The sequence below is a fragment of the Bos javanicus genome, chromosome 22 (assembly GCF_032452875.1).
Source record: "Bos javanicus breed banteng chromosome 22, ARS-OSU_banteng_1.0, whole genome shotgun sequence".
In the NCBI taxonomy this organism is placed as follows: Eukaryota; Metazoa; Chordata; class Mammalia; order Artiodactyla; family Bovidae; genus Bos; species Bos javanicus.
The window spans coordinates 31,849,819-31,869,960 of record NC_083889.1 but is presented as its reverse complement, the minus strand read 5'-3'; the positions used below and the strand labels follow the sequence as shown (position 1 = coordinate 31,869,960).

The following is a 20,142-nucleotide window of genomic DNA, read 5'->3' as shown; positions in this document are numbered from 1 at the left end:
TTGAATTTTCTGTCACTCCAGTGGGGGCCACCTGAGCTGATCCATTGTCTGAAGCCCACCTCTCTGCATTGCTTCCTATTTCCAGTTCACTGATAAAAATCACCACCCCATTTCCAAACAACAACAGTACATCCACCACCACCACCATCACCTTAGTGCAATCATTTTCAAAATATGGCCTCCAGACCAACAGTTTCAGTGTCCCTTAGTAACTTGTTCGAAATGCATATTCGCAGCCCCTACCCACGACCTTCTGAATCAGAAACTGTGGCTGGGGAGTCCCAGCAGTCTGTGTCTTTCAGTAAGTCCTCCAGGACATGCTGATGCGCACACACTTCCCTAATGCTTTTACCATAAGTTCTGTGTCTCCATAGGAAAAATACCCTGGATTGGAATATATTTTGTAAAAAAAAAAAAAAAAAATAGGGTGTTGCTTGTTATCGTCAGGCTAGAGAGGATCATTGATAATCACATACTGATTTTAAAAAAAGGAAAATTCCCTCTAGAATGTTAGTGATCAGATGTACATTAGTGAAACCTGGTAGGGTGCTGGGTTGTCCAGATGTGAGCTCTGAGTGACTTGGAGTTAACCTGGCTGTACTCCCATAAGGAGCCCTCACCCAGGTCTCAGAGGGCTGTAGTTTATCAGAGATTTGCAAAGTGTGAAACTTGAAGCACACTGCAGTCACTTGACTGAATGATTTGGTTGAGAAACAGAGTGATGGTGGTTTTGAGTGTGCCCGCATGACCAAATTGTTTTCCACAGAACTTGTGCTGAATAAAATTTGAAATACGACTGTCAGCCTGTTTTCCTGTCTTAATGAATTCCAGACAGTTTGTAGAATGTGGGATCTTCCAAAACAGAGGGGCGGGGTGACTGCGACCAGCCAGCCTCTGTTTAGTCGCATGTTAGGGTGTCCCGACATAACAGATTGTCCCCTTCATTCTGAATCTCACCAGGCCATCCTTCTGTCTAAAGAAGAGGGCATGGCAAGGCCAGTGTTATGTCAGACAAGCAGGGCCTATAGGGTAGATCTGGACTTCTTACTTGCCAAGAAATTCAACCTCTTCTTATTTTCAATCCACTTAAACCCAAGCATTTTGATTCTTTTGTTTTTTCTTTTGCTGCATGCTGACCTTCTCCAGACAAAAAGCCCTGATGCTTTTTTGGCAAAGAATCTTTTATTATTGTAAACTGGTTAAGAGCTGTAAACAGTTGAAGAAGTCTAGAGTTCTGGGTTCAACCTTCTGAGTAAGAAGGATTAACTTAAATTTCAGTTTGACCAGCTACTAGTTCTTTTTTTTTCTCTTTGAGCAAGTTATTCCTGTAGTCTCTATTTCAACAGAGGACTAAGTGGGGTGAGTGGATAATAATATTATCTAAGTTGTAGGATAATTGAGTGAATTACAAAGGAATACTTGACTTAATTCCCCAGCCCAAAGCCTGTGCTCAGTAACCAGGCTCTCACTGTGATTCCATCTTTGCCCATAGCACCAGCAGGGTGAAATGAAATGAATTTTTGACTTGAAATGAATTTTTAGTTTGAGACACTGCACTGAGAGAAAATGACTCAAAGACCATGAGCAGGAAAACAAGAGGGTTCACAGAACAGAAGGGGAGTGGGGCCAGATTATCTCTTGGTTGGATGATCCAGAACCATCATTCCAACCCAGGCCAACTCTAGCCAGATTCTTCTGTAGGGTTCTTCTGAGCCTCTTTTTGCTCATCGGAGTCTTATGTTGGCTTGACCCTGGGCTTCTGAATCTACTAACCCAGTGATTCTCAAAAGTGAAAAATTAAAAATGTTAGTCTCTCAGTTGTGTCCAACTCTTTGCGACCCCATGAACTTTAGCCCACCAGGCTCCTCTGTCCATGGATTCTCTAGGCAAGGATACTGGAGTTGTAGCCATTTCCTACTCCAGGGGATCTTCCTGACCCGGGGATCGAGCCCTGGTCTCCTGCATTGCAGGCAGATTCTTTCCTGTCTGAGCCACCAGGGATTAGCATGAGGAACTTTTGGAGTAGATGCAGGTTGAACAGTGATGAACTCCGGGATGCCTCACAGGGAGGTATTTAAAGACAGCACGTGCTATTTACGGGTAAGGCATTACTTTTGTTGCCAGAACATTCTTTGCCTTTATCAACATGTTTCCCTTCATTGTAATGATAGGCCAGCAAGGTGAAGGAATAAATAATGAGGTGCACTAACTTAGGTTTCTCAACACCGTGTAGGGCAGCAGCCGAACTCCACGGCTGTGTCCACACTGGCGTCTGTCATTCCTAACTGTCACGTTTCGACTTGGCCTGTAGTGAGTTCCTCCTTTATCTTTTCGCATTTCACAGGACAGCCTCGTTACACAGTTACCTTTATCCAGTAAAAGCTGTAATACCTCATGTTGTCAAAGTTCAATATCTTTGTATCTTTCATTCTTCTAGAATTTTTTCTGTCCTAGTAGCACGGCGTAGCTATTTTAGAGCCTAAATATCCACACCAATATGATAGCTTGCTTTTCTTTTCTTTTTTTCAGCTTTATTGCAGTGTGATTGACAAATAAGAATTTTATATATTTCCGGTGTATAACATGATGCTTTGGTCTGTGTATACATTGTGGAACAATCACCACGGTCAAATGACACGCTTTGCTTGAGCCTCACAGAGTTTCTCCCCCAAACTTGTGGCTAAACCAACCACCGGGAAGCAGAAAGGGAGACTAGTTTGAAGAACCTCCATCTTTCTCAGAAGAAAAATTCCCATTATCTCTTGCACATAAGCGGAGGCCTTCATCAGTTACAGCTTAGACTTGTTACCTGGGTAACGAGGGTCCCGGCTGCATTGGCTGGCTGGGAAGGTTTGGTGAGGTAGTGAGAGTACTTACTGTAGTAAGGGTGCAGTGGATGCTAGCTGTACCTGCTGCTGCACCTGCATTACTGTTGCTCTCTGCCTCCTGCTCCACCCAAGTGCTGCTACTGGTGTCATTGCCATTAGAATTTAGGAGTTTACATAGGAAACACAGAAGTGGTTCATCTGTACAGGTGCTGCTGACACTACCGTTGTTCTGTCACCGTTAGGCACATACAGTCGGTTTTCATGTGTTTGGGATTCTTGCAATGAGTTTTCAAACCTAGACTTGCATTTGGTTGTCACCCAGCAGTCTTCTGGACCCCTTACCCCAGCTATCAGCTGTTGTGTGCAGAGGAATGGGAATTAGTTTGATTCCCAATCAGTGGGAGACATTTCCTACCAGTAACCAGACATAGATTCATACAAACACATATGGAATTCTCAAGGCAGCATTTTTCAGGGTATTTGCAGCCTTTTTGTGGTACTGTCTGGACTGTTTGAAATTTGGTTCTCTGCTCAACAGTTCCTTTCCTGAGTTTTATAAAGAAACAGGGAAAATGACAGTTTCTCTCTTTCCATGTAATTGAAATCCACCCCCACCCCCGCCACATCCATACCCACACCCCCACAGAAGTGAAAGAGGTGGTGAGTTGGATACTTGAGGGTGAGATCCAGTGTGTTTGGGGAATTCCTGAGCATAGGACAGGATGAAGCGTGAGAAGGATGGCCAGAAACTGCCCAGCCTGATGGGTTTCTGAGCTCTTCATTTTAGTGAGCGAACAGGATGAATCGGCTGTGTAGGCTGGAGTGGAAAATGAAGACACGCGTAACTAAAGGGAAGAGGAAATGGGCAAAGGCAGTTTGGGGAGTTTTCAGAGTACATTTATGCCTTGGGTGTCTCAACAGATGGACGTGAAGAGATCTAACTCTTCCTCTATTTTCTTAGAGTCATAGTTTGGGAATGATTTGGAAGATCCTTGGGCAAATTTTCCTTTCCCATGAGGTAAAATGATACTCAGTAAATATTTATTGAGTCCACTGTGGAGTCTGGAGATGATGGTGAACAAAGAGAGTCAACCTTAAACTGCTGTTGCTTTTGGCACATGCGTGGCTGCCCAGGGCTAACACGGAAGCCACAGCAGATCATCCTGGGCCAGAGGATCCCTTCCTCGGGGGGAAGAAAGGAGTGTACTTGGACTCAGTTACCCTGTGAAAGAAATATGCTTAAGTGACATATTTATTAAAGGAGAGTAATGTGTTATTTGGGGCTTCTCAGGTGGCTCAGTGGTAAAGAATCTGCCTGCCACTGCAGGAGATGCAACAGATGCAGGTTCGATCTGTGGGTCGGGAAGAGCCCCTGGAGAAGGAAATGGCAACCCACTCCAGGATTCTTGCCTGGAAAAATCCCATGGACAGAGGAGCCTGGCGGGCTACAGTCCATGGGGTTGCAAGGAGTTGGACGTGACTGAGCAACTGAGAACACACACACACAATATTAATCCAATATAGCCAAATATTACCAAGTCAAAATGTAGTCAGTATAAATATTATTATTTTTTGATTGAGGTATAATTGACTTATAACATTATATTACTTTCAGGTACATAATGTAATGATTCGATAATTGTGTATATTGGAAAATGACCACCACAAGAAATCTAGTTAGTATCCATCACCATACATAGTTACAAAAATTTTTTTTCTAAAAATTTTTTCTTGTGATGAGAACTTTTTAAAGATTTATTCTCTTAGCAACTTTTAAATACACAATGCAGTATTTTTTTTTCTGATTTTTATTTAAAAATTAATTTAAAAAGTTGAAGTATGTTGATTTACAATATTAAATTAGTTTCAAGTATACAGCATTATGATTTATTTTTGCAGGTTATACTCCATTAAAAGTTATTATAAGATAATAGGTATGATTCCCTGTGCTATGCAGTATATCCTTGTTGCTTATTATAATACAGTATTATTAACTATAGTCACCATGCTTTGCATTCCATTCCATGACTTACTTATCTTACAACTGGAATTTTTTTCTCTTTGACTACCTTCACTCTTTTTGCCCACCCCCACAACCCCTGTGTCTGGCAATCAACATTCTGTTTTCTGTATCTGTAAGCCATCCCCTCCCCGCCTTTTTTTTAAGGTTCCACATGTAAGTGAGATCATAGATAATGTAGGGGATCATGTATAGTGTAAGTGAGAAACATATTTGAAACTGATTTGACTGAAGACAGCCTTTAGCTGTCACCTTGTTTGAAGCCTTCATTTAAAAAAGGATGTGTATTTTAAGAAATCAAGCATCTTCTACCTATAAATATATTGATAGGAAATATTTATTTTATTTCTGTCAGTCGTCACCTGAAAGAGGCCCCAGGAAACATGTAACTTGTAAATTCCCTGGGCACCTGCAGGATAGTGAATGTCCAATAACAATTTCTTGAATAAAGAACTACCAATATAAATGGGCTTCCTTGGTGGCTCAGATAGTAAAGAATCTACCTGCAATATAGGAGATCCAGGTTCGATCCCTGGGTCGGCAAGATCCTCTGGAGAAGGGAATGGCAATCCACTCCAGATCATAGCCAAAAGGAAAAAAAAAAAGATTGATTCATTAACAGAGGAGCCTGACACGCTATAGTCCGTGGGGTTGCAAGAGTCGGACATGACTTAGTGACTAAACCACAGCATTGAACTAAGGGCTAACAGAGTCATGTCTGAAACAAGATTATCTAATACCTGTGCTTTCTCCATAAGATACCTCACAGTCTTCTCACCCTCAGCACCACTAGAGGATACCTCAGCACTAGCAGGGGCTTGCCTGGTGGTTCAGACGGTAAAGAATCGGCCTGCAATGTGGGAGACTGGGGTTCAGTCCCTGGGTTGGGAAGATCCCATGGAGTAGGAAATGTCAACCCCCTCCAGTATTCCTGCCTGGAAAAATCCCAGGACAGAGGAACCTGGTGGGCTACAGTCCATGGGGTCACAAGAGTTGAACACAACTGAGGGACTAAACCACCGCCAGACTTTCGGGTTGTCAGTAAAGTTACCAACAGAAAACATAAGAATGCAGATAGTGTAGTGCTGAATGAGCCCCCACCCCCACCCCAAGACACTTGTGAAAACTGAAACAAGGAGGCCGAGTGTTGCCTTGTTTGACCTCAGTTGGAAATGCATGTGTGGGTGACTCAGATTTCTCACTTCTCTGTCCACAAATGACTGTAAAAATGCTGCAAATATTAATTTTGGGGTTACAAATAAGTTTTAGTGAGTCGGTAAATTTGCAAATAGGGAATCTGTGAATGATGGGGAGTGATTGTATTAAAAACTGTTTTCTAGTGGTTCTTTCTCTGATCTTAAAAGCATCTCACTGGGGAACATATTTTTAAACACTGTCTGCTCTGAAATTGTTGTGGACTAAACTTGAAGCCACAATAATGAAACTTTTCCAGGCACCTAATCTTCTCTTTTTATGAGTTTATTTACAATAAAAATGGTTTATCACTTCCAGATCTTTAAAGTTGGGTGGGGCTGTTCAGATATGTAACTCTTTATTTTGATATAATTTCTGTTGTTCTTTAGAAGATGAAGAGTGAGAATATGGACCAGGGAAAAGAGTACAGAACAATGGTGGCGACCGCCGCTGCAGAATCCCGCAGAAGGCGATAAGATGGCTTAGAAATTCTGCAGGCAGTTTTTGAAGTAACCAAGCTCAGTTTAGTCATGGCCTAGAAGATAAAGGTGATGCTTTGACTTCCCAGTGTATTGAAAATTAGCATATTTTAATTATAAGCACAGTCATTATTGTAAACGTTAATTGAGTGCTTGTTGAGAATGCTTGGAATTCTTTTAAGAAGGGGGGAAGAAAAGAATTGTTTTCAGTAGGTCCAGTAGTTTCCAGTGGCACAGCAGATAGATCATACAGTTTAATAACAACAAAGAAACACAAACAAAAACAATAATAGCAGAAGCATCTCGCATTTTCAAAGTCCTTACTACAGGCTGTGTCTTGTGTTAGTGCTTTAATCTCATCTGCATTTTGGAGACTGAAGCCCACTGGGGTTAAATAATGAAAATTATAGAACAGTGGAGTTAAGTATTGAACGTTGCCGTCTTTTTCTGCGTTCCACCTGTACCTTTTACACTTTTATAATGTATCCTTGTGTATTATAAAAAGAATGGCTTCCTTATTAATAGTTTGTTTGTGTGTGTGTCCCTTTGTCTCTTTGTCTTAGTCCTGGAATAAGGAAGTTACCTATGTAATTTTTTATTTTTTTTGTATTTTGCACGTATTAGAAAAGTAAGAAGCCAAACTAGCAGTAATGAATAGCTCAGATCTAGTTTACTTACAAGTTTATTGAGACATCTACTAGCTCCATTTCAAATGCTTTGTATAATTTAATTCTGTGAGGTAAGTGTATGTGTGTTTACTTGCTCAGTCGTGTCTCACTCTTTGTGACCCTATGGACTGTAGTCTACCAGGCTCCTCTGTCCATGGCGTTCTCCAGGCAAGAATATTGGAGTGAGTTGCCATTCCCTTCTCCAGGGGATCTTCCCAACCCAGGGATCAAAGCCAGGTCTCCTGCATTGCAGGCAGATTCTTTACCGTCTAAGCCACCAGGGAAGCCCCGTGAGGTAGGTAGGATCCCATTTTATAGATAAATTTAGGCTTGGCCATTGTAAGTCACTTGCCTGAAGTCATTCAAATAAGGGCAGAACCAAGACTTAAACTAGAGGATTGTTTGACTTCAAAGCTTCCCCTCTTATCTGCCCTGCTACAGTAGTAGTTGTTCAGTGGCTAAGTCCTGCCTGACTCTTTGCAACCCTACAGACTGCAGCACACCAGGTTTCCCTATCCTTCACTATCTCCCAGAGTTTGCTCAAACTCATGTCCATGGAACTGGTGATGCCATCCAACTGTCTGCTGTCCCCGTCTCCTCCTGCCGTCAGTCTTTCCCAACATCAGTGTCTTTTCCAATAGGTCAGCTCTGCTCACCCTGCTGCAGTGGTTACTGTGTATATTGAGGCATGGAATGGAGGGCTGAATAGGAAGAGATCTGGGGCAACAACTCATGTTGACTTTGGAAGAGAAACAGGACTAGGTGTCTGATGAAGTAAAGAGAGACTCTGGGTGTGGTTGAACATCTTAATCCAAGATAAATAGATGTATCTATTAAAGGTGCTCACTGAATGCTTGGCTGCCTTGTCCTTTGTTTTCAAAGCTGTTTCTGATGATTGAAAAGAGGTAGGCTGTGAAGGCTTCAAGAAAGGTAGCAAAAGATGGGATGGTGTATACGTAATCATTCACAGGGGTGTGGTGTGTAAGTTGTAAATTTTCATCATTCCCCAGTAAAGATCTTCTTTGAATGACCTTAGTTGGTGACAGCAAAAAGTCTTATCTACATGCCCATCCTTGTGGTCTCCCACTGAACATATGTAGTTCCTAACATCTTGGTATTTTCTATTTGTCTCTCTCTCTCTCTTTTCCCCCTCTAACTTGACTTGTTAATTGCTTTTCGTGTATGTCTTTGTGAAGTTGTAGTCAGTCTATTACGTTCTGGACTGTTTATCTTTGAATGCCAAAGGTCTTGAAACATCATAATATTGTGTAATGAACATAACTTCTGCCTTGACATGTGGGTGTTAAGAATATTAGTCATTGCAAAGTATTAAGTTAAATATTTTCAATAAAAGGATATAATGATCTAATAGAGAGGAAGAAGTTATAAAAATTCTAATTGATGGCTTTAATGATGAACCATATACACAGTGGGTTCCAGCAGCAATGGGTTAGAGATTCTCAGAATAAATGTAATGGTATTTTTACTTTTTATTAGTGGGAGAGGAGAAAGGCCAACAATAAAAGGAAAACGCACTTAATTCTCATGTATACTAAGAAAAATGAAAACCATTTGAGTTTTCAGCGCTTCTGCTCCTGATTTAGTACCTCACATGCATCTTTAACTGCCATAAAAAGTGTTGGAGATTTCCATCTGGGCTGCATCTTAACAGCAAGCCCTTATTCTTGCAATGATCTGTTTTCTGGAGAGTGTCAGGTCATCCATTGCAACACCATCAGAGAGCCAGGGTTTTCCTGAGCAAATAAGCTAGGTAGGTCTTTCCATGTTGAGTTGATTTTATGAAGAGTTTTGGTCAACATTAGTCATTATGAAACTATGTGCCTGCTGCCCTGGTTTATCTCTGTAGACATCTCTCCATGGCAGAAGATGGAATCCTTGTCTCTTCATGTCTCTAGGCATCAGAAGATGTTAGAGTTGTATTTGTCTGTTTCTTGCTAGAGAGTGTTGAATGGGTGCTGGTCTTCTCTGAACTAAACAGGGAAAATTGTTTAGTTGAGTGTTTGGTTATCGGCACTCTCTTATTTGGGATCGAGTGGTTTAAATTGGAGATACTGTGTGCTACCTGTCCTTTGCCTTGCCAGAAATGTTCAGTCATTCATCCAAGACCTTGTTTTAGTTTCAGAACAGAGAGCATAAATTATGTCTGTGGCTGCTGTTAAAAGTTTCTCAACAGACTGGCTATCCTCAAAGGGTGTCTGAGTCAACTATAGCACTTATGGGAAAAATGTTCATCTCCAGTGTGATATCATTTACAAGTCGATAATTGTCTTCAAGATCAATATATGATATTTTGAGTGTTGGAGAGTGTGTGGAAGGAAAATCTCACATCTGTGGTAATATTTCTGGAAGGATTATTGATCTCTAGTCCTCATATATGTGATTCTCGATTTATTTGCTATCATTATTAATTGAATGTGTAGATAAGGAGGTTGATTTGAATGAGAGCCAAGCAACCTGTTGATGTAAAGTCTTTTTTTACCTTTTATGATTCCCATTGTTAGCACCTCCCTCCTTGCTGGCTGGATTCCCTGTCATTTTAAGTAGGCAGCAATTACTGGTTTGTTTAAGAAGTTGGCTCCTGCTGCCAATGATCCTATTAATTATCACTTCATCTCTCATTTAATCTTCTTAGTGTTGAGAGAGGGTGCATGTAAGCCTGTGGCCAAGCAGCTACAGTCACATCTCCGTAATCATCTCCTTTTTGTGACAGTTCAGCAGGCTCAATGTTCAGCCAAAGGGCTGAGGCAGCCCTGGTGAGTGTTTTCAACTCTTCTGTAGGTTGTTCCGTCAGTTGAGTTTGGTGTGGTTTTCTTCTCCCTCTGACTCTGGCTTCAGTAAAACCTCTTGGTTGGCATTTGTGTGGGGAGTTCAAACCTGTTCCGGGTCCATCTGTGAACTCAGATGGGACACTGTGAAAATACTGGGATGATTTTCTCAGAAGCTGTTTTTTCTCTCTGGGGAAAAGGCCACCATGGAATTGACTCTTTGTCAGTCTTCAAAGAAGGTAATGTAAATAATAACCAAAGTGACTTAAGTTTTTACAAGTTCATGTCGTTCATGAATGTTTTTTGAAAAGTGATACTCTTTGCGTAATGTTGAATCTTTGGTTCTTTTCACTCATGAATAGTTAAATTGCTTTCTGTTTGTTTCCAGAAATGTTTACTTTACTTGTTTCAGTGACTTTTTTTCCCAGATATTCTACTGGATCGTTTGATTAGATTTGGAATGCTTATTCTTCCTTTTCCACTTTTTCTGTTATTTTTGGCAGTGATGGTGTTTGAAGCTGTTGAAGTGATTCACTGCAAAGTGAATTAATTTTCCACATCTTCAGATGTGTTTTCCAGTTGCCCCCAAGTTTCTTTTCCCCCTTCTCATATGATTCCCCATCCGCAGTTCTGTCATTCTTGCTGGATCCATTATAAATGCTGATGTCACTGAATTTCTTAAATTACAGCTGGTGGGGATTAACAGAAATTGTAAGCGAATACCACTTCCTCATTTTGCTATTTTCTTGACTAATTATTGTCCTTTCAAATTCTGTAGGAGGATGGGGATTTGGAAGTAAGTTCTCTGTCTTGGTGTTAAAACAGCACTTTTCTGTTAATGTTATTTTTCAAAAATAGTTTGATTTTAGGATGCTCCCTACCTAATGTACTCTTTCTTAATCTCAGATAGACTTTCCCCACTTAGGATTTTGCACATTGAGTTGTCTTCTATCCTGGGTAAAAGGTTTTGAATACTTCCCTTAAGTTTCCTTATATAGAATATTTTTACTCAACAGTCCTTCGCCAGCTACAGACTGTTAATGGTACTAGGTGAAGGGTTGTGATTCATTGATTTTTTTTTCCCTCCAGAGTCTTTTGTCCTTTAAGGAATGCCTGCCTCTGTCCCCATTGTTTTCTTATTTAGAATCTGAATGTTCTTGGTGAGAGTTCTTGGTTGCTCAGTACCTTCAAAGATGAATTTTTCTGGCTTTGCAGTACCTGTTCTAGCATTTGGAGCCAGGAGTCCAGAATGTCTTGTCACTCTGTGGCTTGATTGAGGGCTCCCTGAACCTTGTCCAAGAATCTTCGGGGCGGGACTTTGGAGGCCACCTGGATGTGTGTGTAAATGGTGCTGGAGCTCTGCAGGTGGCAATATTGATCGAATTGCAGTCCGTGGAAACAGAAATAGAAAGGGTTCAGCATTTGCACTTTCCTCTGGTGGTGTTTTTGCTTATTTTGTGTATTTAGAAAAGGCAGCCGTATGCAAACTGCTGACTTACTATTTTCCCTGGAATGGAAACCATTTGGATTATTTCAATGAGTTTTAGCTAAGATTTGTTTGTTCATAGTATTAGTTTTGATTTCTGATGTCCTTTTCATAATAATACCCAAATGTGTCTTTTTACTCTATGGAAATATGTGTTCCTTGGAGTCTTGGGATTTTGCAAACCATGAATTTGAAAAATCATGTGTTTCCTTCATAGTCAAAATGGAAACTCCTTAGTGAAAATTATAGGTAGATAATACTTCTTTTTGGGTCAATTACTTTCTTTGAAGAAAAAAAAATTTTTTTGGCTGAATTATTTAAGATTTCAGAGCAGTCATTTTTCCTGCTTAACTTTCCCACTAATTATTTTTTCTCATTTTTAAAGAGAAAAAGATTAAACTGAGAAATTGCAGACCCAAAGCACATTTACTCCACTATCTGATGTAAGATGGTGACTGTTTTTTTTTGTTGTCTTTGATGATACAGTGGATTTAGTTTAACTTTTAGTGGTAAGATTTGGATTAGGTTTAAAAATAGAACTTCCTTACTGTAAGAACTATTATGCACTGGTTTGAGTTCCTGAGCATTAAGATAATTGTTTAACCTCTGGAAAACATGAATTATAGGGTCTCTGTAAGCTTAACTAACACTTCCTTCTAACATTGTGATAAGTTCTTTGATGATAAGATTTGGGAATGATATAGCTATCTGAAAAATATTTCAAATATCACTGTGGGGTTTTTGCTTAAATATGAGTTTTTAAAAGTTTGGATAAATAGAATAAAGAGAAAGAATAGTTATAATATGGGTGAAATATTTGGAATTAGGTTTTTTTTTTTTTTGGTGCACAGCATGTGGGATCTTAATTCCCCAACCAGGGATCGAACCTGCACCTCCTGCGTTGAAAGTGTGGAACACTGGACTGCCAGGAAAGTACCTGGAGTTAGGTATTGTTTTTAAAAAGAGTTTTTGTATTATCAGGGCAGTGTCACTACATATAATGGAAGTTTTCTAGTGGGGAGGTGGAAGTTGAAAACATGAGGTGGTAGGAGGAGTCACAGATTAGGCGTCGAGGAAACTGAATTTCACTAGGTTGATGACTGTGAATATTTTTGTTCATCATTTTATCTCAGCAGATGGCACCATGCAGAACCTAACAGTCACTCAATAAATGTTGACTGAGTGCCCGTATTGGGAGGCCTGGTTCCAGGCCCAGCTGTGCCATTCATTAATCACGTGACCCTCAGCTAGCCATTCATGAGGAGCCGTGGCAAATATTCTGCCTGCTGGGGCAGGAGACACAAGAGACGTGGGTTTGATCCCTGAGTCAAATTTCCTGGAGTAGGAAATGGCAACCCACTCCAGTATTCTTGCCTGGGAAATCCCATGGACAGAGGGACCTGGTGGGCTGTAGTCCATGGGGTTTGCAAAGAATCAGACACAACAGAGTGACTACACACACACACACACACACACACACACACACATACACACACACACACAGAATCTCCTCTTATGTTTAATCAAGGGGAAGGACTGGACAGTGGTGGCTGTGTGGTGCTCTGTTGATTCCTTCCCCCAACTGCACCTCAGTAGATGTTACTTATAGTCACCTCTCTTTGTTCCATGAACCTAGAAGGAGCCTTGGGCCCTTCTGAATTCATTGCTCTAGGCTTCCATGTCTCACCGTGGACACTAGAGGCAAAACTTATTTGCTCTCTCAGAAGTATCTTCTGTCTGAGGTCCCTTACTATGGCTCCTTGATTTGGGGTTCTTTGATTTGTTTTTGATACCTCAATCCCGAGTACAAGTAGGCAGCATTCTATGAAGTTTCTTGGTCAGCAGGTGTTCACTTAAACAATGAAAACAACAGTGACACACACCATTGTCCCTCCTTTCAATAATTGTTCTGGTAGATTTAGCAGATAAATATAGAACTTAATGAATGAGTCTGGACAATATTCCTCCAGTGGAATAAGAGGTCAAGAAATGATTAGCTTAACAGAGTTTTCCAGTTTTGTTTTCCACAACCCATTTATCCCTTGAGGAAGGGTTTGTTCAGTACCAACTGCCTTCCAGGCACCGTGCTAGGGTTAAAATGGCCAGTCCATAAGACAGGGGCTCTGCCTTCTTGTATCTCACCAAGGTGAATGTGATGTTAGGTCTGTAATTATAGCTTTAGGGACAAAAGATGGAGGGATCAGTTCCTCTGAGGGGAGAGGGGAAGAGTGAAATCTCATAGAAGAAAGGAAGTTTGAGTTCATTATCGAAAGACGACGGCCAAGCAAATGAGAGGAGAGCCTTCTAGACAGGACGCTTGGAAATACAGTCCAGCGTTTTGCCTTTCGGACGTCGTAAACTTCTGAGTGTGGCTGGAGCCCTAGGGAGTATGGCTGGATTTAAGCAGACGGAGAGCACTGTGGCTGCCAGCTGAAGAGTAGGCTGGAGGGTGGCCAAGGTCTGGTGTCACGGAGGCCAGTTAGGATGGTTCCAGCTTAATAGCCTTTGTGAGAAATGATGATGCACACGCACCATTTAGCTCTGAAGGGAGGTCATGATTGTGAGAGGATACATACCTTGGTCACAGATTTTAAGGGCAATGAGGGCAAAAGTAAGATTTGTGTGTACACTGTTTACTGGTGGCAACAGTGACTGCTCATTCATTCATTTATCCATCACATCACTGGATGCCTGTTTTGTACCATACACCTGGGAAACACAATAGTGGATAAAGCAGACATGGTGTCTGCCCTCAAAAAGTCGATATTCTTACGGAAGACACAGTCTAGTGTTCAGATGGTTATAGATTATTATGTATTTATAAGTTAAGTGAGAAAAATTCTGTGTGTCAGTTCTTTCCATAGACACCCTCTCCTTTTCTTGCAGCCAACTCATATTCTGATCAACATGTTTTCTGTTCCCTATAGGAACTTTGGAGGGTAAAGTTAGATAAACATTGTATTATATATACCTAGTATTGCACATGCTTACACACACACACAGACTCACACTCACACTCACACACTCCCTCTCTCTCTCTGGTTAAAGACATCTGTCTTCATTCCAGAGGTAGACAAACACTTCAAATAAGGCATATGAGAGTTCCCATAGTAAGTCTACTACAGGTAAAGTTCTGGATACGTTCTGATATTTTCTGAACTCCGATGTTTTACATGCAGTAATCCTTTTTGTTTAGTTCCAGATCCAAGCTGAAAAGTCTTCACTCTTGTGATCTTTCCACACATAACTGGATCTTGAAGCTGGCTCTGGTGGCTGCTTCATGTCTGTGTTCCAGGTTATAGCCTGTGTTTGGGATTCATGTACAGGAGGAAGAATTTGCCTCTAGGCAGCAAGACTAGTTGACATCAGATAAGTGGCTTCTTTAAAAGAGATGTTTTGGTACAGAAATGACAGTAACAACAAATTCTTCTCCAATTAGAACTTTTCTCCACATTCTCCATCTAACTCAGGATAACGTTTAAGATTATAAGGAGTCAAAATTCAGCTGGATGGGTCTGATAAGAATTCCGAGGAGGCCATTCTGGGTTTAAGCACTCACTGTTCTTTGAAGATGAAGCATTCTGACATGACAGTGGTAATTGCAACTGGTTTTAAGTGGCAAAGGGATTTTCTCCATTTTGCATGACTTGGAGAGGTCGTGTTTTGTTAGGACTAAGAATGAATACAGACCCTGCGAGCTTCAAATCCCAGCCCCACTGACGAGCAGCTATGTGAGTTTGGGCAAAATGCTAAGATTCTTGGTTTCTTCACCTGTAAAATGTGGCAGCTATTAAGCAGGTAAGACCTTTCATTAAACCTGTCTGTATTTGACTCTATGTCTACTAGTCTGTGACACTGGGCAACTCGTTTACCTTGTATCTTGCTTTCATTAATAGTAATAATAGTAATAGTTACTACCTGTTGAGGATGGAGTAAGAATTAAATGAGATAAGGATTTGGCATAGTACCCAGCACATAGTACTCAGTATAACTTGTTATTTTTCCTGCATCATTACCTCGAGCGTTCTGAAACGTTCCGTAATGCTATTTGGTGACTAACTGTATTCTTTCTGAAAATTAAGCCATCACCAAACACATTCATTGCTCTGTGATTTCTTCTCTCTTTCTCTCTCTTTTTTTTTTAAATTAAAAAAAATACAGTTTCTGAGTTTGGAGTAGGATTGCCAGATAAAATACTGGATGTCCAGGTAAATTTGAATTTTGCACAAAGAATAATTTTTAGTATAAACTTTCTCCCAATATTTCATGGGATGCTTATACTAAAAAATTATTCTTTGATCACTAAATTTACATTTAACTGAGCATTCTATATTTTTATTTGTGAGATCTTGCAACCCTTGTTTTGGGGTAATACCCCTTTTACGCTGTCATCCTTTTTTTTTATTTTAACTCACTGAAAAGTATATGAATGCTTAAGCAAACATAGTGAGTTTACTCACTTGGAACATGAGTTTAGAACTAGTTATGCAAATTTGATGGGACATTTCCTGTCTGTAGTAAACTGTCTCCTCCTAATTCTTTTAAAGTAGTGGGACCATCACATTGAGATTATGGTGACTCCTGAGTAGTATGTAGTGAGGAGTTGCTTGAAAATTCTGAAGTGCTCTTGTGTCATTTCTCCCCAGAGGGAACTGGGTCTTAATCATGACACACTAATGGGGAGGTGTGGATTCCAGAGAATCCTGAAGAGCTCATCATTGAAGGAAATTACCTCATTAGTCTTAGAGTTGCCTATCTAGGGATGATCGTACCCAATGGCTGGCCTGCTTTTCCAGAATAGGAAAATAAACACATGGAGTGGTTAGGTTAATAACTTAGATTGATTTCATTATACTTAAAACTGAAGTTAATTTTTAAGTAGGTTTGGTTCTTAAGCTATTAGACTAGTTGGAGATGTTGAGAAAATTAAATCCAAGACTAAGATACCTTCCATTCAACCAGCATTTATTTATAGTATCTCTTGGATGTAAAGCAACTGCATAGGGGTAGAGAGGAATTGAAAAGTTCTGTTCCCCCAGATCCTTAGTGTTAAGTGGAGCAGTAGCCATTATGACACAAGACAGAATAAATAAAGCCAGGGTCTGGGCTAGTAAAGCCAGATCTCAGATGGGTGAGTCTAAGCCGTGATTAAATCTGAAAAGCAAATGGAGTAGGAATGGATCCTACTCTATTAAGAAGGGCTTCTTGGAGGGTCATACTGGAGAGAACTTTTCAAAGATGAGAGTGATTTCATTGGGGAAATGAAGTGTTCTAGATGTAGTATTAGCATGAAGGCAGCCACATTTTGAAAAGAATGTGTTACTTAGACCTGACAAAAATATACCTAGCATCGCCACTGGCTGTGACTTCTTCTCTTTTGTGAGGCTGTTTATGGTCTAGAATTTCCAGATCAGGAACTTGACTTCATGTAGGAGGAGCTAGACACATTCCATGCGGGTTTCCTAAATATTTTTTTGTGCACCTGCTGTTGCTATGAGTGAGGTGGCCTGAGAGACCCGGGCAGCGCTTAGCGACTCTTGTGAGTCACTTCAAACGCACTGCAAGTCACTGCAGTTAAATGTGGGTTTTTCCTGACATGAACATTTCCAGCGATATCTCTGGTTTCAATTGGGCAAAACCAACAGCAGAAGAATTCAATGAGAAGCTTTGTGTGAGGCCCTCTGACTTGCGGGAATATTTGCTTATGTGACTTTGAAGGCCAGCTTAACTCATTTCCTGTTGGGATGACATTTGTTTACTAGACTTGGCCATAGTCACAGTTAATAGACTTAATGGTTTTGAATGGTCCCAAATGGTTCTCCAACAGTGCACCATTGGCAAGTGGGGAGGTGTATACAGATGGCATGTAATAAACACACACCTGCTTCAGCCTTTGTGGTTTTAAGAGAAGAGCTGTCCCCATCTTAGATTTAACTGTGGAAATATGGGGAACTGGAAAGTAAGAGTTACCATTTCAGTAAATGCTAGAATCTTTTTCAACAGTTCTTTTCTCACAATTTTGCTTTTTTTTTTTTTTTCTTTCTCTGAAATGATTCTGTATGAAATTAATGCTATTAAAAAATGGCTGTCCCGCATTTGGTGATTATAGAGATCACCCCTGATTCTCCAGGAAATTAATTAAAGCATAACAGGGGATTCACATTGGTAAACAGATCATAAAAAGGCATATCATGAAGAGCATTGGATTGGGTAGCTTGTCCAGCGCACAGGAGGGCCCACTGAGACTGGGGATGGAACACTTTAGTTTTCAGTTTATCTATTTGTTGGGCTCTCTAGAAATTAGCAAGGTGTTCAGTGATCCCTGGGATTTCATGTTTGTGAATTAGCGTTAGCCTGTGTCTTTCAAGTTCAGACAGATAGTTCTTGGTGGATGTTTTTGCTATTTCAGGTTCTAGTGGGTAAAATACAGCCTGGATACAAATCTTCATTGGATTCTTAAACATGAAAGACCATAAACTGCTTATGTTCTCTTGGGTCTGTCTGAATGTTGTCATTGTTGTTCCTTTCTTGATGAGTGGGCCAAATACTATGCAGTTTTAATATCTCGCCTTGATTCCTATTGCCTTGTTTTTGGCTGTTCTTAGTATCTTCCTTTATATATCTGTCATTAAGTTATAATTGAAGCTTGATGGTTTATATTTAGAATGATACATGGAGGTTCAGCTGTGCCAGCCATTCAGGCTTCATGGCAAATGTTGGTTCACGCCAGAAAGTTTTTGAAATCTGGTCTCTTTTTTGGGATGTCCAATCTGAGCAAACCATCCTCTTCTACTTAAGCTGAGGGGCACAGGGAAGCAATTCAGAGGTGATTTCAGCATCTGTCCATGTAAGAACGTCTTGTTGCTGATAAAAATTCTGGCTTGTTAGTTGCCTTTCTAACCAGGAGTCGTGCAGCCTTACAGGGACTTGCTTTGACAAGTCTTCATGTCACTTCATTCGTTTACCGTCCTTCACCCACAGTATCAGCAGATGCCAGTTCTGGAGTGGGCACATAGTGATGGTAGATGACACCCAGGCCACAGGCTGTTGCCCAGGGGCTGCCAGACCCCGTGAGGCATTTCACAGCTCTTGAATTCTCTGAATTTGAGCTTCTTTTGAACTCCATCCATTAATCCATATAACCAGTTATTCAACATATGTTTATGAGGTTTTTACTGTGTGCCAGGCACTCATCTAAGTTTGAAGAACAGAGCAGTGAGCCAAATTGTTGAAAATCCTTGTATTCAAGGAACTTACATGTCAGGGAAGGGAGAGCTGTAGAAACAAATACATCAGTAAGTAAAGGACGAATGTTAAATGGCAATGCATGCTGTAGAGAAGATATAGAATGGGTGGGTTTGGGGTGATTTGTAATTTAGCATTGTGTGGGCAAGGAAAGGCCTCACTGAGAAATGGCATTGGAGGAAAGATCTGAAGGAGATGAGAGAGTGAATCATGCCAGTATCTGGGGGGAAAGCTCAGCAGACAGAGGGAAGGATTAGGACATAGGCCCTGGGCAAGAGGGTGCCTGATTCAAGGACAGCATGACTGTCATCTTGGCTGAGACTGGCTGAGCAAAGGGGTAGGTGGTAGAAACGGCACTAGAAGAAGTGGGATCCAAATGGAGGAAGACTCTGTAGATGTTTGTACACACTTTGCCACTTACTCATGAAAAATGGAGAGCCTTTGCCGATTTCTGGCTAGAGGAGTAACATGATATGATTTAATTCAAGTGGCAGCCCAGTGTGCTAGGGAAAACAATGATCTAAGAACTCAGAGATCATTTAAGTCATGGTTTTGTCACCAGGTAGGGGCATTTTTGTTCAGCACTCTGAGCTTCAAATTTTTTCCCCCCTCCTTATGCAAACAAGCCTGGTGGAGTAGATAATTGCAAATAACCTTCCAGGGTGGTTTGATGCATTCATCGATTTTCTCCCCCTCCCCATCATCTTAATGTGTTTGAGTATTTCCTATTTGTGGCTGATTACATTTCTGTGTAAATGCAGAGCAGGACCTCAGACATATGAAGTCTCACGCTACACTTTATTCAATTGTTTGTAATTTTTCTATAAACATCTCACACTGAAAACCTTGCAAACTATGAAGTAGTTTTATTTATTGATGATAAAGATGGCTTGCAGACTTCTTAGCCTGAATTAACACGGGTTATAATGCTTTATCATATAGCCTTAATACTAGTTTTTGGTTACACAGCATTTGAGCTGATTTATTAATACCTCACTGTTACAGTGACCTATCGATTGAGGTAGAGTGATTAACAGGAGACAGTTTCTGCCCTCACCGAGTTGAGGAGGAGGAGACAGGTCTGGTTAAGAAAGTACCGCGCAAGGCGGTGTTCATGGAAGAGGGCAGGAAGTCATGGTCAGCCTGAGGCCCGTGGGAGTCCTCTGCAGACTTACCAGGTGAGCGTTCACACTAGTATTCTTTCAGTTTGCACAATCCAGTTAGACTTTGTGCTGTGCAAGGTGGGAGGTGCCAGAGGCCAGCAGCCGCTCTTCTATAGTCCCAAGCAACTTGGCTCTGCCCTAAACTTGCATCACACTGTTTAGAGTTTCAAGGTCTTACAATTAACCCCCTTTAGGAGGCAGTGTAGGAACCATCTTTTATGACTGGAGAATGTCCTTGGGGCATCTCAACCTCCTCCTTTACACCAGAATATC

The 20,142-nt window shown here is 40.8% G+C and overlaps 1 protein-coding gene across 8 annotated transcripts in view; it reads left to right on the top strand.

Moving 5' to 3' along the window:
• Positions 1-20,142, top strand: part of MITF (melanocyte inducing transcription factor) — a 235,441-nt gene that overhangs the window by 11,747 nt on the left and 203,552 nt on the right. The window contains exon 1 of one of the 8 annotated variants that reach the window (XM_061396410.1): positions 5,464-10,214. The exons of the other annotated variants lie outside the window; for them this stretch is intronic. The gene's annotated coding sequence lies outside the window, so the exon portion shown is untranslated. Of the gene's footprint in view, positions 1-5,463; positions 10,215-20,142 lie in introns of those variants that run through there. 8 annotated transcript variants of the gene reach the window in all.